The sequence below is a fragment of the Bidens hawaiensis genome, unplaced genomic scaffold (genome assembly GCF_021521415.1).
Source record: "Bidens hawaiensis isolate Kalapana, Puna unplaced genomic scaffold, B.hawaiensis_p1.1 tig00009799_1, whole genome shotgun sequence".
NCBI lineage: Eukaryota > Viridiplantae > Streptophyta > Magnoliopsida > Asterales > Asteraceae > Bidens > Bidens hawaiensis.
The window spans coordinates 128326-144262 of NW_027491733.1; the positions used below are offsets into that span (position 1 = coordinate 128326).

Genomic DNA, 15937 nt, shown 5'->3' on the forward strand with positions numbered 1-15937 from the left:
TTTTTTTTCTTTTGTTTGAACGAGAAACATCAAACAGAAACAGGCTCAACATAATCATCATTTTGAGGTTGATGTTTTTAATAGGGTTTTGAATATGCAAATTCAAGAAATTGGAAATAGATTCAGTGGTGAGGTTTCAACTAGTTTGTTAAGAAATATGTCTGGTTTAAACCTATAAGTTCTTTTTTCAAGTTAGACATATCTAAGATATTGCCATTTTTGGAGATATATTCGAATTATTTTAGTAATGAAGAAAGAGGGTGTATTTCAGGTAACATACGACCTTTTATCACATTTTAAAGGAAGATGATAAATTTGCAAGATTGGGTGGAATATGTGGCCTTGCTCGTGTAATATTGAAAACCGGAAAGAAAAATACTTTTTTTTTGGTTTATCGAATATCGAAGCTGACGTTGGTTTTACCGACTGCAACCGCCACCATTGAAATATGTTTTTCTAAAATGAAGCTTATAAATACACCGTTTGCGCAAGCGAATGGGTGATGAGTAGTAGAACAATGTTTTAACTTGTGCGGTCGAAAGAGAACGTTTGATAAAGTAAAATGAAAAAGTTGTAATGGCTCGATTTCAAGCTTTCAAAAACAGAAAAGGAGAAATTTACACCCATGTGTTTAATTATAATTATTATCGTGTTTCTATTTTTATTTTGTTTACATTGTATGAAATACGTAAAAAATTTTGAATGTTACTCCTGAGATTTATGTCTAGATTTGTCACTCTTCTCCCCTTTTTAATAGAATAAAACAACTAATGCTATATGGTACCATATAGGGGCGGCAATTCTTGACATGACGCACACCCGACACGAAAAATAATATAGGTTTTGGGCCGGCTAACATGTCCGCTTTCTTAAATAAGTCAATCCAAACACGAACTGTTAAAAAGTGGTTGACCTGTTAACCCATTTAAGAATTTTAGAGAATTTAATAATTTCATTAGATAAGAATTGTTAAGTTTTAAATTTAAATTCTTAGTTTTTTTTAAGTTTTCATATATATATATATATATATATATATATATATATATTAACTTTTAAAAGTAAAATTAATTTTTTTTCGAAACTACTTTTATCCATTCTTCCACTTTTACCATTTTCTTTTATTAGTTTGAACTGTCTATTCTCTGATGAATTCCATTCGTCTGTCCTTATCTTAAGTTAAATATGCAAAACCAAGTTTCGTAATTGAGAATAAGAAATAAATACTTAAAAATAATTAGATCTATTAAAGATTACTAATATGTTTTATATGAATAAGAGTAATTATATGTTTATGTTACTAAATCATTAGATATTATGTATATTCGTAAATGAACGTAAAATGGGTTGACCTGAACTCAACACGAATTTAATGGGCTAGGTTAGGGTTGAAGAATCTCGACACGCCAATCCGCTAACCAAAAACCTATCAACCCGTTAAGCTGACAAGATTGACAAAACCATATTTCCATGAATGTTAATTGTTAAATAAAACCTGTTTGAGCATTCCCAGCAACATCTCTACCTCTATCTTCATCTCTATAATTACATTAAAAAAACAATACATTTCTTTCTCTTTTTCAATTATATAATATTTTTTTATACTTTTATCATTAACTTCTCTCTCCTCCACTAATAACCACTTTAATAAAACATTTAAAAATTACAGAGGGTGAATAGTGTTTCTCTAAATTTATTCGTCAATAAAAGTTTCTCTATCTTCTACACTCACAACCACTTACAAATACTATATATAATATAGAGAGCACCGTGACAATAATATAGAGGACCTGTTGGGAATGCTCTTACTCCTCGTTAGGACTCTAAGATGATGTTTGTTTTTTCAGAGTTAAAATGTCTACAGTCGTTTGTAGTCTGCGAAATACATCTGCAAACATCTGTAGCAGAAGAGGTGGACCAAACCTCTGCAGTGTGTAAGAAGAAGACTGTTTGCTTTTTTAACGTCTGGAGTTAAACGAGTTATATTCATGATTGATACTTTCGCTAATCACATGTAAATGGCCTGTTAAACACGGTAAAACTTGTTTTGATGGCCCTAGCTAATATATAGCTTAGAATTGGTCTACAATTAACAATAGTTGAAAAATCATTTGTATTCAATTAAATTAACATATGGAATTACTGTTTTGTGTTATGCTAAGTATTCTCAATGAAGACCAATGTTCTATCCCCACCTACAGTTCTTTGGGGAGGGCATGTGTGGCTAAGTGAAGGAAGACCAGGATCTTTGTGATTTTCGGTTCGGTCCTGAGGGCGTCCGGATTTTACCACCAGTGGGCCTTTGGGTAGGTAGGTTTTCCCCAGAGTGTGACGTACAGATTGTTCAAAACACATGCGACACTATTAAGTGATAATATTATCATTAATTAATTTACAAGTCAAGTACACAAGTTTGCAACAAGAACTACAAAGAAAATGTAAATACAACTAAATATTTTGTCCTTTTGTTTAAATAACCTAAGTCTAGTATCTTTATCGAGCTTCATCATCTAATAACTTGTACCTGTAGCCTGTATATAAAATAAAATGTCAACTAATAAGTAGTTGGTGAGAATCACATAGTTTTGATACACATACATAAAAACCATACATTTCTATGAACATGTGTAACAACGCAAGTAAAGTCATTTCCAGTTGGTAACAGCCAATGTAATTGGCTAATCGCACAACGCGAGCATGGTCCTTTCTAGTTATGGAAAATCAACATACTCGGATAATAGCACAGCACACGCAAGGTCCTTTCCAGTTGGTAACGACTAACGTACTAGGATAATAGCACAACGCAAGTAAGCAAATAAACACACAAGTCTATAATACGAATTGTAGTTTTGTAAATGAAAAATTAAGTAAGTATTTGAATACGATATACATGTTACCGCCAAAAATGTAAAAGCGTTAAAAAGGGGGTGTGGGAAAATTACCTTGAAATTGAAGATAAACATCTCAATGAAAACCGAAAGCACGATAACAAAACCAAAGCAACCAAAAGTGCGTTAAAGAACCCAAAACGTTTGAACTCCTTGAACTATAATTAAAACAAAAACAAAATCTATCTAACGGGATTGAAGACGTTAAATTATTTGGTTTAGGTGTTAAGCATCACTTTAATATATTTTATTAGCATTTTATGGTTTCTTATATCATAATATTATATTTAAGTTCTAGGGGAATTTAATGATTTGTATCACTTGACATTACAACTAAATGCTAATATGAAAGTTATAGCATTTGCGGGTTATGCCTTGAAAAACAATTAAAGTTAACGAATTAAAGTTTAAATATTCAACGTATTAAAAGCTTAATGTATTAATTTAAAGTAAATTAAACTATATTTAACGGTTTAACGAAATATATTATTTAAATATTATTTCAACTATATAATATGGGAGAATACAAAGCACGAATTTTATCGGAAATTTTATCTTGGGAATCATCAATTTATCGTGTTATAAATTTTACGAAAAGAATTGTAAAATTAACGAAAAGGAATAATATTAACGTTTTATAATAATTAAATATTATTTTAACTAGCATTTGAAGAATAATTTAACACAATTAAGCAATATGTTATTTACGAATCCGGGATTTTAACGATATGATTTTATCTCGTTTACAATAGTTTTACTGTATTATAAAGTTATTGAATTATAGTTAAAGACGGAATTAATTTATATTAACGGTTTAACAGAGTTTAACGAATATGAAAAAAAGGTTTGGTTTTGGATGAAAATGCTAAAATTAATTTATAATTAGTTTTATTTAATGAGTTATAATGAGTTAAAGACGATGATTATGGTCGATGATTAGGGGCTATGGCCGTTACGAAGAATTAATTGAGTTAAAAAATAATGTTTAACGGGCTTTATATGAACACCGGTGCCGGATTCCTCCATCGCTAGAAAAATGATGAAAGGAAGGGGCTGACGAGGGTGGCTGGGTTATACTCTTATTAGAGTATGGTGTACCAGATCATTACTTGTGTTTAATCACATCATGATTGGGTTATGATATGGCCGGAAAATAAACTTGCGTCGTCAGAAAAGAAACTTTCATTGCCGGCCGACCTCCATGCTGGAAAAACGATGGACATGGCTGGATTGAAGTGATTTAAAAGAAATTTACAGTTTTGGTCCCTGAACTTTTGAGATACATTAAAACATAAATTAAATTATAATTACACTTTTGTTCCTCATATTTCATAAATCTTTTAAGAGTTAAGTTCCATTTTAGTACCCGTGGTTTGTCCAATTACGCAACTTTAATACCGGTTTTGAATTTATTGCAAATGGCTACCTCAACTTTCTAAAACTTGCAGTTTTAGTACTTTTTTCTAACCATGTCTATTATGTCCGTTAAGTCAGGGGCAAATTAGTAATTTCAATTATTTTATTTATTTTCTCTCTAGAGCTAAGTGTTATTTTCATACCTGTGGTTTGTTCAATTATGCAACTTTAGTACCTTATTTTAAATTTATTACAACTAGATACTTTTATTAGTTTTGGATAGAAAGACAAATCAAAAGAGACATTACATATTACAATTAAAAGATCACCTCTAACTCTAAATGAACAGATCAACCTTCTCCCCGTGCTCATTGATCCTTCAAACCCTGACAATTGTTCATATTCAAGTTCAATGAATTAAGATATGGTATTTTGCCCATGTGATTCGTCACCGTCGTTCATCTACAAGTTCAATTGATATTATACTAAGAGGTGCGAAGTTGTGTGATTGCTATTTGCTTGATCCTCCGATGTGTTAAAGAGCTACTGCTATCATACCCGAACTTTTGAAAAAAAAATCATGCATATAAAGAAAATGCAAGAAAAATGGCTAACATGAACTCGGATCTTGAGCTACTAGAAGTAAATTGGCAATCAATAAAAAAAGGCTAAAAAATATGTTATACATTATATTTTATCATGTCCTTTAGTTACCTTTTTAATTGTAATATGTAATGTCTCTTTTGATTTGTCTATCTATTCAAAACTAATAAAAGTATCTAGTTGTAATAAATTTAAGAAAAAAGTCCTAAAGTTGCATAATTGAATAAACTACAGGTATGAAAATAGCACTTAGCTCTAGAGAGAAAATAAATAAAATAATCGAAATTACTAATTTGTCCCTGACTTAACGGAGAAAATAGGCGGGGTTAGAAAAAAGTACTAAAATTGCAAGTTTTAGAAAAGTGAGGTAGCCATTTACAATAAATTCAAAACCGGTACTAAAGTTGCGTAATTGGACAAACCACAGGTACTAAAATGGCACTTAACTCATCTTTTAAAGTTATATTAAAAACAAAATAAAATATAAGTTATGACTTGGCCCTTGAACTATGATATATTTTTGTAACATTCGTTACTTTTCAAACCTGAAAACACGATCCATTTCAAAATTTTGGTTTTTGTTTATAGAGAATATACATACATATATAAATATATATATATAGGGGTTGGTTCTAGTGAAAGCTCCTCTTAAAAAGAAAACTTAAAAACTCTTAAAAACTTCTAAAAAACTATTTTTTAACTTAAAAATTTTTTTTTTTTGAAGTTTCTTTTATTTTTCCCATTATTCTTATATGTTGTTATTAGTTCAAAAAAAAAACTTGTCGATAACCTCGTCGGTATAGTGCGCATGTGTAATAGTGTGCATTGCATATATGCAAAAGTGTTTGTATTGCATAGAATACAACACCATTGCACATATTTGATACACACTATTGTATATATGCAATATAAGACTAATACACACATCGAATACATATTAGTACGTATGTGTAATACAACATTAATGCACACGTGCACCACATCGACTTTTATTTTATTATTATTTTTTTTCATATAATACAACACTGCTACACATATAAAATACACAAATATTGAATATATGCAATAAAACACTGTTAAACTCAAAAATACATAGTAATACACATGTGCAATACAACGGTATCGCACAGTAATACGTATGTGCATTACAACGGTTTTTTTTGTTTTTTTTATTTTTTTTGAATGAAATATAAGAATAATGGCTAAAACAGAATTTTGAAAATATTTTTTTTATTTTTAATTAAAAATAATTCTTTAGGAGTTTTTAGGAGTTTTTAAATTTATATATATATATATATATATATATATATTCTCAAGTTTCGTTGCAATGCATTTTGTTCATCATTTATTATTAATATAATATTCACAAGGAATTATGTTCGTTCGTTTCTTTCTTTGATTTTGCTAAAAAAATCAAAACTCTGGGTTTTAAAGTTTAATCAATCCGCAAACTGTTCGGGTATAATATGAAAAATATTCAAGTAATTAAACTTTCTTTTAATTATTAAAGCATTTCAAAGTTCTAGGTTTATATTGTAAATATTTAAGTTATGTTCTAATTTTATTTTTAAATCATCTTAAAACATGAGGGATGCAATATGTAAATATATTCAAATTCTATTATTAAAATATAAAACCCTTCAGCCTACCATCTTCGTTCCATGTTTTACCGGCAACAAATCCAGCGACTGGAAAACACCGCCGGTAAGCTCCAAAACACCCCTAAAATCCTTTTTTGACCCATTAATTTGTTGTAACGACTTTTTGGCTTCGATAATAAACAATAACCTTAGTATAATTGTGTTAAAACGTCCCAATTAAGCCGTAATCAACTCGCGAATTGACCGGGAAAACAGTCAAAGCAATTATCAATGATTTAACGAAACACGTTTTAGTTATTAGTATAAATAGGATCCTCTCGTTCATATAAACTTGTTCACACCCTCCAAATCCACTAAAATACTCTCTAAGATACTTAAATTCTCCGTTATAGTTTGTTTCCGGCGAGCTCGTGTTCATCATCCAATCGTCATCTTTCCGGGCAAACTTTATATGGTTTTCATTTATTTTTGACCGACAACTGAAACCCCTAACCTTAATTAAGTAAACATGAAATCAATTGACCATATTAGATCTCTAGGGTTTATTGTTAAAGAGGAAGATGAGGAATTGAACCATTACATTTATTTAATCTGTTTGTTATGAAAACTAGCGTGTAAACTGGAGCAGTTGGTTAGGTCACTTGATTCTGAGGGTATATACCCGAGTTCGAACCCCGGTCAGCCTTTATTTCTTTTGATACTTTATTTTTAAACCCCTCCTTTTATATTATAATTCAAGATAAATATATTAAAAATCAATTAAATTATTTAAAAATCATAATAAACCAAATAAATTTATTTTTAAAACTAAATAAAATTTTGTAAATTATAATTAATCATTTTCAACTAAAACCTAACTTCCAATTTCATTAAAATCAGTTAAATTCTCGTTACTCTAATTTATTAACTTTTAATCCGTTAAACGCTAATTAGATAATTTTAAGTCGTTGAACTTGAATGAGTTAAACTTCAAACCGTTAGCTTATAATTCGTAAACCTTAATTCGTTAGCTTATACTTAGTTAAATTTAATTGTTTTGTTCAAATTTATTAACTTATCATTCGTTAAACGTAATCCGTTGTCAGCTCATAATTCGTTAATCTCAATCCGTTAACTTTAAGCTCATTATAGTTTAATTAGCTAACTTGAATTTAAAAACATAATTTCTTTTGAGATAAAACCCCTACCTTGTAAATCATTGTAACTTTCACATTAAAATAATATAAACCATTTACAATCCGTTAAAAACTTAAAATAACATTAATGCTTCAAGATATTAAGTGTAATATATCTAAAACCAAAAATTAATAAAAAAATCATATCTCAAAATTTAATAAAAAAAAGGAAAAAAGAGTAAAAATACAAATATATTTACACCATCTTTCTCGTTCTAAAAACAAAAAAAAACTATGTTGATTGAAAAAGATCAGCGTGTCTTTTTGTTTATTATTGTATTATGTGTTTATTTTCTTCATTGATTGTATCTTTTTTTCTTGATATTGTGTCTTTTTTCTTAATATTATGTTATGTTACTTCAACATTGTGTTATATTTTATTCGGCATTGTGTTATATTTTGCGACCTATTGTGTATTTTGTTTATTTTCGTTATTGTGTCTTTGATCTCGGCATTGTGTTTTTTCATCAATTTTTTTTGAACGAGAATGGTGGGGGAAATATTTTAATTTTTTAAATTTTTTTGTTTTTTATTTATATTTTGAGTTATGATTTTTTTTAAATTATTTTTAAAGAGTTTTTTGTACAGTCACAAATCCTTCTCACACTTCTCATTTTGGTTTCAATTTGCATTTTAACTTTACCCTGTACGAAGTACCTAGCCAATTTTGTTTTTGTTGGGTGTAAAAAAATAAAAAAAAAATATTAGTTGTCATTAATTATACTTAATATGCAATTAAACAAATACATTTAATGTGAGAACATGCTATTGAAAACGACCCAACACTCTCCTTCCTAGTTGTGTCACCTATTTATGATATTGTCATTACGTGAAATTTTTGTATCGGATAGTATTCATCATAGCGGAACTATACACTTAAGGTTTCACTTGTTCATAAACTTCAATCCGAGCCCGTTTTCTATGCATTTTTAATAATTAGCTTTCACTTATGTTAATTCGTATTAAGTGCTAAGTTTTTGAGTTTGAACCAGCACATAACTAGAGATGGCATATGAACCCGAGCACGAAACCTTAAATATTCTCTCAACAGAAAATGGGACAAATATTTGAGAATGAAATTAGCATTAAAATTTTCAATATGTAATGGATATGGTTTTAGGTAATACAACCCAAATTACCTGCAACACACATATACTATTATTTTTTTCTTAAGTAATAAAATAATTAATCGATCCATTTTCTATATTTGCAGTTTCACTATGCAATACATCTATATAAAATTAGGAAAGTAAGTATTTTATCAAGAAATTTTACGAGTAACTTTTCACAAACTAACAAAGTATATATTAAAGTAGATGCAAATCATGGTTTTACGTAATTGGCATTCGGACTCAATGATATGGGGGTGATGGTTAAAAATTGTAACACCTATGCATTTTCATGCATGAAATCACTAGTCTTTTATACTCGTATTTAATAAGGTCCATGTATTAATTCACCATCTATATTATTATGGAATCATATATTATTTATTTCTAGTTATTAATATTATTTTCATATGCACAATTACATGTTTCTATGTACATTTAGTTATACATGGTTAATCGTTAACGTGACACGTTTAATCAGGAATGCCTAGATTTAATATTTGTCATTGTCAATTTTATCCTAAAGTAATTTTATTTATATCCTTAAATTCAAATTAAGAATAACCTTCTAGAATATTCTATTCTTGATCTCCAAGATTAGCCTTATCCAAATTTGAATTCAAGTCCTAGTCAAATTATATCTCTAATTCATCATAATCTCTTCTCTAAACACCCTTATAAATAGAACTCTCTAGCACCCCTAAAATTCATTCCAAACCTGCATATTCCAAAGCCCCAAGGTTAAAAATTCGTGATCATCATCCTCTCAAAGATTCACAACTCGTTTCCTTCCTAGTAAGTTCTAATTTCCGTATAATGTTTTGTTCTTTCATTCTGCAGAAAAACCTTTTATTTCAACGCTTAGATCTCGATCATAATATATCCAAATCACGAATTTCAAAAGCCTAAATTGGTTCTTTATGTGTCTAGTATCTCTGTAATTTTTGGTGTAAAATTTTATAAATTTTAAAAACGTTTTTATTATTTTTCTTTAACAAAGGGTCTTGCTGAAAATCCTAACAGATAACTTTAGCCTCAAAACGAATGTCATAACTCACTCATGTTTACGAATTATGACCCAATTTTTGGATATATTGTAGACCTTCTAATTATAAAAATTATCCAACTGGAATCTCCTCAATTTGTTAAAGTATCGATTTTTAGTGATTTTTCTACTAAACTGACTCAGAATCAGACCCCTTGGTAGTCTATTAATTTTATATATTTTTTTATAAACACTTAAATCTTATAAAAAATATATATGTTAAAAAACTCATACGGTTACAAGATATAAAATTTTCGTAATCTAACTCAAAGGTTTACTATTTTTAAAAATTCGTGTCTTGAATAGTAAACAACCTATTCTTTTCTGGAAAAGATAATCTAAAACCCTAAACCATAAAGTATCACTTGAAACCCTAAAATCCAATTGTACTTCCAAACAAACACCGGCCTAAGGAAAAACCAAGTGGCGTGTCTGGGCGTGAATGGACCCACTTACCTTTTCCTGGGAACCTGAGGTCGGAGATTCTATTCCACCGAAATAGGGTCACATTCTAACAACTTTCTTGATCATTAGGGCTCTAAACAAAAGCGTTACAAGTCTCAATTCATCAACGAAGGTGAGTTCATAGCCCCTTTTACATGCTTTAAACGTTTTATACTTCGGGGTGGAAACATGCATAATCAATTTGTTTTACATGTTATTTGATTCAAGCTATATTCATGATATTCATTGTGTGATTATTACAAGTGTATACTTAATCGCATGTACAACCATTAACTTGTTAAAGCCCTTGGTAGTATGATGATAGATCTATTGGCCCGACCCGCCCATGCAGGCCTTAGGTAGAGGCTTGTGTGTTCAGAATCCGACGATCGTTAAATATTAAACATAATAGTCTAATCGTTGATTAGACGACTCGCTAAACGTGTCAGAGGTTTGGTTGTAATCACAAAGTATACAAAGTAACGTAACACATATGGATTGCTTTCAACTTAAAACTTATTTTATTAAAACCTATGTTCTCACAAACTATTTTTAGTTGACACTCTCGCATGTTTTTCAGGTATGGGAAATTTGTTTGTTGAAGATTACTTGATGCAAGATATAAGATTGCATGATTGGACCTAGATGACTATAAAACAATTCATTGTATCTCTGTATTGCTTGATATTAAATTAAATTTAACGACTATTGTAAGACGTAGTATCATGTGCTATGAACAATCACCGTCTCACCTCGACGTATTCCGCCGTCGGTTGGGGTGTGACAAAAATTAAGATCTTATTGTCCATTTCAAAACATGATTCAAAAGGATTTTTTTAAAATTGTAGGTTTCTTTGATGGTACGTGTTCCTGTGTGGGTCAGACCTAAAATGTCAATGCTTGACTTCCCATCGATCAGATAGATTCGATCAGATATTAAACTGGTTTCAAACGCTCATAAGAAAAAATACACGTTTTTACGATTATTGAAATTTCTACAAATAATAGTTTATGCAATTTTCCATATATAAAATAGTATATATGTTTTTGAACCGTGAATCACTCCAATCATGCATCATCTGGATGGGTCGATCAATTCTTTCCACAAGTCAACCCAATTTTCTTTTCAGACTTTTCAAACCAACCCACCACACACAGACACAACTCAAAAACCAGACAAAAACTTATCTCTGAAACACATCACAACCTTAAATATCTTTTTGCAATCCCCACATCTTTCTTTTATATGCCAAATTCTCTCAATTCATGTGCCTCACCGACACTTTAATGGCCTTCCTGCGGTTACTGATCTCCTTCTCTCTCATCATTTCTCTCTCATCCGGAGCTGACACCATCACCGCCAACCGATCCATATCTGGAGATCAAACAATCATATCCAAAGATAGCAACTTCAAACTGGGATTCTTCAAAGCAGGTAACTCATCAAACTATTACATAGGTATATGGTATAACAAAGTCTCCACCAACCCACCAACAGTTGCTTGGGTGGCAAATAGACAAATTCCTGTTTTACATCCATCCAAATCAGAATTGAAAATCAATGGTAGCAACTTAGTGCTGTTAAATGAATCAAAATCTGAAATCTGGTCAACTAGAGTGAATTCATCTGCTTTAACTTCTGTGATTGCTGTTCTTCTTGATGATGGTAACTTAGTGTTGAAAACCGGGTTGAATTCGAGCGAAAATATTTGGCAAAGTTTTGATTATCCTGCGCATACTTGGTTGCCTGGTGCTAGGCTTGCTTATGATAATATTACCAAGAGTAAGAAGCTTCTTACTTCTTGGAAAAGCTTGGATGATCCTGCAGAAGGGTTGTTTTCTTTAGAGCTTGATCCATTAGGGAAACAATATAAAATTAAATGGAATAGAACTACTGATTATTGGACTAGTGGATCTTGGGATGAGAAGAATAAACTGTTTAGTTTGGTTCCGGAAATGCGGTTGAATTATATTTATAACTTTAGCTATGTATCGAACGAAAACGAAAGTTATTTTACTTATTCGTTGTATAATCCGTCCATCATATCTAGATTTATAATGGATGTTTCGGGTCAAGTTAAGCAGTTGTCGTGGTTAGACGCCACACGACAATGGAACTTGTTTTGGTCCCAACCTAGAAAACAATGTGAGGTTTATGATTATTGTGGGGCTTTTGGGTCATGTAGAGAAAGTAGGTTACCATTTTGCAATTGCTTAATTGGTTTTCGACCTAGATCGCAACGCGATTGGGATGTGAATGATTTCTCGGGCGGGTGTGTGAGAATAACCGGTTTGCAATGCAGGAGGACTTCTGAAAGATATGGGTTTCTCAAGATTTCATCTACAAGGAACAAGACTCAGAATTCGACTTCTTTGGATGTTGGAAGCTCGGGCGAATGTGAAAGTTCTTGTTCGAATAATTGTAATTGTAGTGCTTACTCTTATGATAACAGTGGTTGTTCTATTTGGGATGGGGACCTCTTGAATCTTTCAGAAGATAATAGCAATGAGATAACAATTAATGTCAAAGTTGCTTCAAGAGATCTACCAAGTGAAACCAAGAACAACGGGGTTATAATTGGCACGGTTGTTGGTTCAGTCGTTGGTATGGTGGTACTTGTGGGGTTGATATGGTTTTTGATATATCGAAACCGGAAATTTACTAGGAAAACATCAGTCGAAGGCTCGTTGGTTTCGTTTGTTTATAGAGATCTGCAAAGCGCAACCAAGAATTTCTCAGAGAAATTAGGGGGTGGGGGGTTCGGGTCTGTGTTCAAAGGTACATTGCCTGATTCGAGTGTCGTAGCGGTTAAAAAACTTGAAAGTGTTAGTCAAGGTGAAAAGCAGTTTAGAACAGAAGTAAGCACAATTGGGACTATTCAACATGTAAATCTTGTACGCCTTCGCGGGTTTTGTTCAGAAGGTAACAGTAAGCTTTTAGTGTATGATTACATGCCGAACGGGTCTCTAGACGCGCATCTTTTCAGTAGGGACAAGCTTCTAGACTGGAAAACGCGGTATAATATTGCATTGGGAACTGCTCGGGGGTTGGTTTATCTTCACGAGAAATGTCGTGATCGTATTATTCATTGCGATATAAAGCCCGAAAACGTACTTTTGGACGGTGACTTATGTCCTAAAGTAGCGGATTTTGGTCTTGCGAAGCTTGTTGGGCGCGATTTTAGTAGAGTTTTGACCACGATGAGGGGGACGAGAGGGTATCTAGCACCCGAATGGTTATCTGGAGTCGCAATCATGACTAAAGCCGATGTTTACAGCTACGGGATGATGGTTTTTGAGTTCATAAGTGGTGCACGTAATTCAGAGCATTCGGAAGATGGGAAAAATAAGTTTTTCCCAATGCGAGTCGCGAACGCTCTTATCGGTGGTGAGGATATTATCACCTTGTTAGACCCGAGATTAAACGGCAAAGCAAGTATAGAGGAACTGACAAAGCTATGTAAGGTTGCGTGTTGGTGTATACAAGACGATGAGGAAAACCGACCTGCGATGAGTCAAGTAGAACAAATTCTCGATGGGGTTTTAGAGGTTAACATGCCTCCAAAGCCGCGTTCCCTTCAGTTGTTTGTTGATAACGGTGATGATGTTGTTTTCTTCACCGAGTCATCGACAAGCCAAAGTTCGCAAGCTCATAGCAACCCTTCGAGCCATGTTTCTCAAGCGAAGAGTGCCGCATCCCATTGAGGAGAGTTGTACGTTAATTGCAGAAATAAGGATATATGTATATGTGTAATTGTCATTATATATCTTTCATGAGGTAGTTAAGGTACACATACGCACTTGTTATAGTTGGTTGCTAGCCTTGGTGTTACATTGTTATGTAGGTTGAGTGATGAGTCTCATTTTGTAAGTGTCGAAACATGATACAATAACGCTTACTAGTTGAGAAATGGTAATCGTATGAATAATGTTTATAGTCTTTGCTCTGTGGACTGTGGTTATAAGTTCACGTATGTTAAACAAGAGGACATGTTATATAATAACTAGAGGTGCACCCCTGAGTAGGTGGTTTGTAATCGGTTTGAGAAATAATTCGTTGAAACCGTTTAAACCAATCCGATCCTATATATCCAGTTTCAAACTGGTTTCAAACAAAACTGATATGATCTTATTCTACTTGGAAAGTTGTTTCTCAACCGAACTAGTTTGGGGAAACCCATTTAAAAAACTCCTTTAAAAGATGTATTTTTCTAGAGCGGTTGTTAAAAGACCGATTCAAAAGATTTATTTTTTAGGTGAATTTTGAAAATCTCTTTAAAAGTTGTATTTTTTGAGGCGATATCTCAAAACCGCTGTAAAATCCTACTTTTTTTAAAGCGGTTTATGTTTTTATCTCTTGTTTTCAAATAGGTTTTTTGTGATGGTTTTTCTTAAAACCGCTTCAATATATAACTAGGATAAAGCTCGTGTAAACACGGGTAGTTAAAAAAATAAAATGAAATGAAATGTTGTGAATCTATAACAATTAAGTAAAAGAAAATGCTAACATCAATTCATTCTAATTGAGTTGGTAAGCCATAAGCATTTTAAAAGTAAGTTAGTGTGTTTGATTCCAACCAACAACATATTTTTCATTTTATCATTCATTTAGGGGAAATTGTAAAAATAGAAACTTGTACATTTGGTAGTGTATGTGAAAGATCTAATTGAATGACAGATAAAACATTGTGTTGCTTTAATAATATAAATAGATTTAGACCACAAAGATCGATTGTATACTGGTGGCTCTAGTTTCCAAACCTATCCGGTTTAGGCCTGAAACCGGTTTTATCCACCTCTAACTCAAGCCCACACACATTTTTCTCTTCATTTCACTTTTTTTTTCCTTTCGATTGAATTATTCACTATAGGCTCACGTCACAAGCAGACCATCATCAGGGCACAAACTCACACGTTTCCAGCCCACTCAATCCTCATATTAGGCTGAGGGGTGTGGGGGGCGCGAGAGGGGGCGTGAGTGGGGGCGCCATCCAATAATATTGTGACGTGTGGCAGAGAGAGAAACTTGATAAGATGGGTATTGGTAGTGGTGATAGCGCCCCGGGGCATGGTGTGGAGGGGCGCGAGAGGGGGCGCGAGCGGTTTATTTTTTTATTTTTTTATAAATGTATTAAAAAACGTATTATTAAAAAAACAAGTAATTATTTAAACAAACACACATTAATTAAAAAAACACATTAATATATAAAAAAAAATTAATGGTTTGGTTTCACGCATTGAGTTTCAATAATAAGTTTACAGTCCGGTCCGGTTTTATATGGCCTATTTTTGATATAAACCATAAACCGAACTGTTTTCTATGGTTTGAACATTCATAAACCAGCTAATCAAAAGTGGCGATTGGTTTAAACGTTTTCAAGATTTCAAACGAACTTTGAACATCAATAATTGTTACATGATAACCAGGATTTTAATAATAATATTTTCAAAGCAGCCTCCGAACCTAACCTTTTATATCTTAATAATAATCTGGTGGTGGGGTTTGTTTCTTCACCGGAATCATCTCTCCCTTAACTGCCATGGCGACCAATAATTCAGGTTTTCTTTTCTCCCTTTACCAAGTTGTTTATTAATCCATCAGAAAGTTGGTTAGGGTTTTAATCCTTTCGAAAGTTGTTTATTAATCCATCAGAAATTTTTTTATTCATTATTAAAGCCTCCAACGGCTCTTTCCCATTTCCCACAGTCCATTCACGCG

At 32.0% G+C, this 15937-nt stretch overlaps 1 pseudogene; it reads left to right on the forward strand.

Moving 5' to 3' along the window:
- Nucleotides 1–11473: 11473 nt before the first annotated feature.
- Nucleotides 11474–13923, forward strand: LOC143533577 (G-type lectin S-receptor-like serine/threonine-protein kinase At2g19130 pseudogene; annotated as a pseudogene).
- Nucleotides 13924–15937: the final 2014 nt, after the last annotated feature.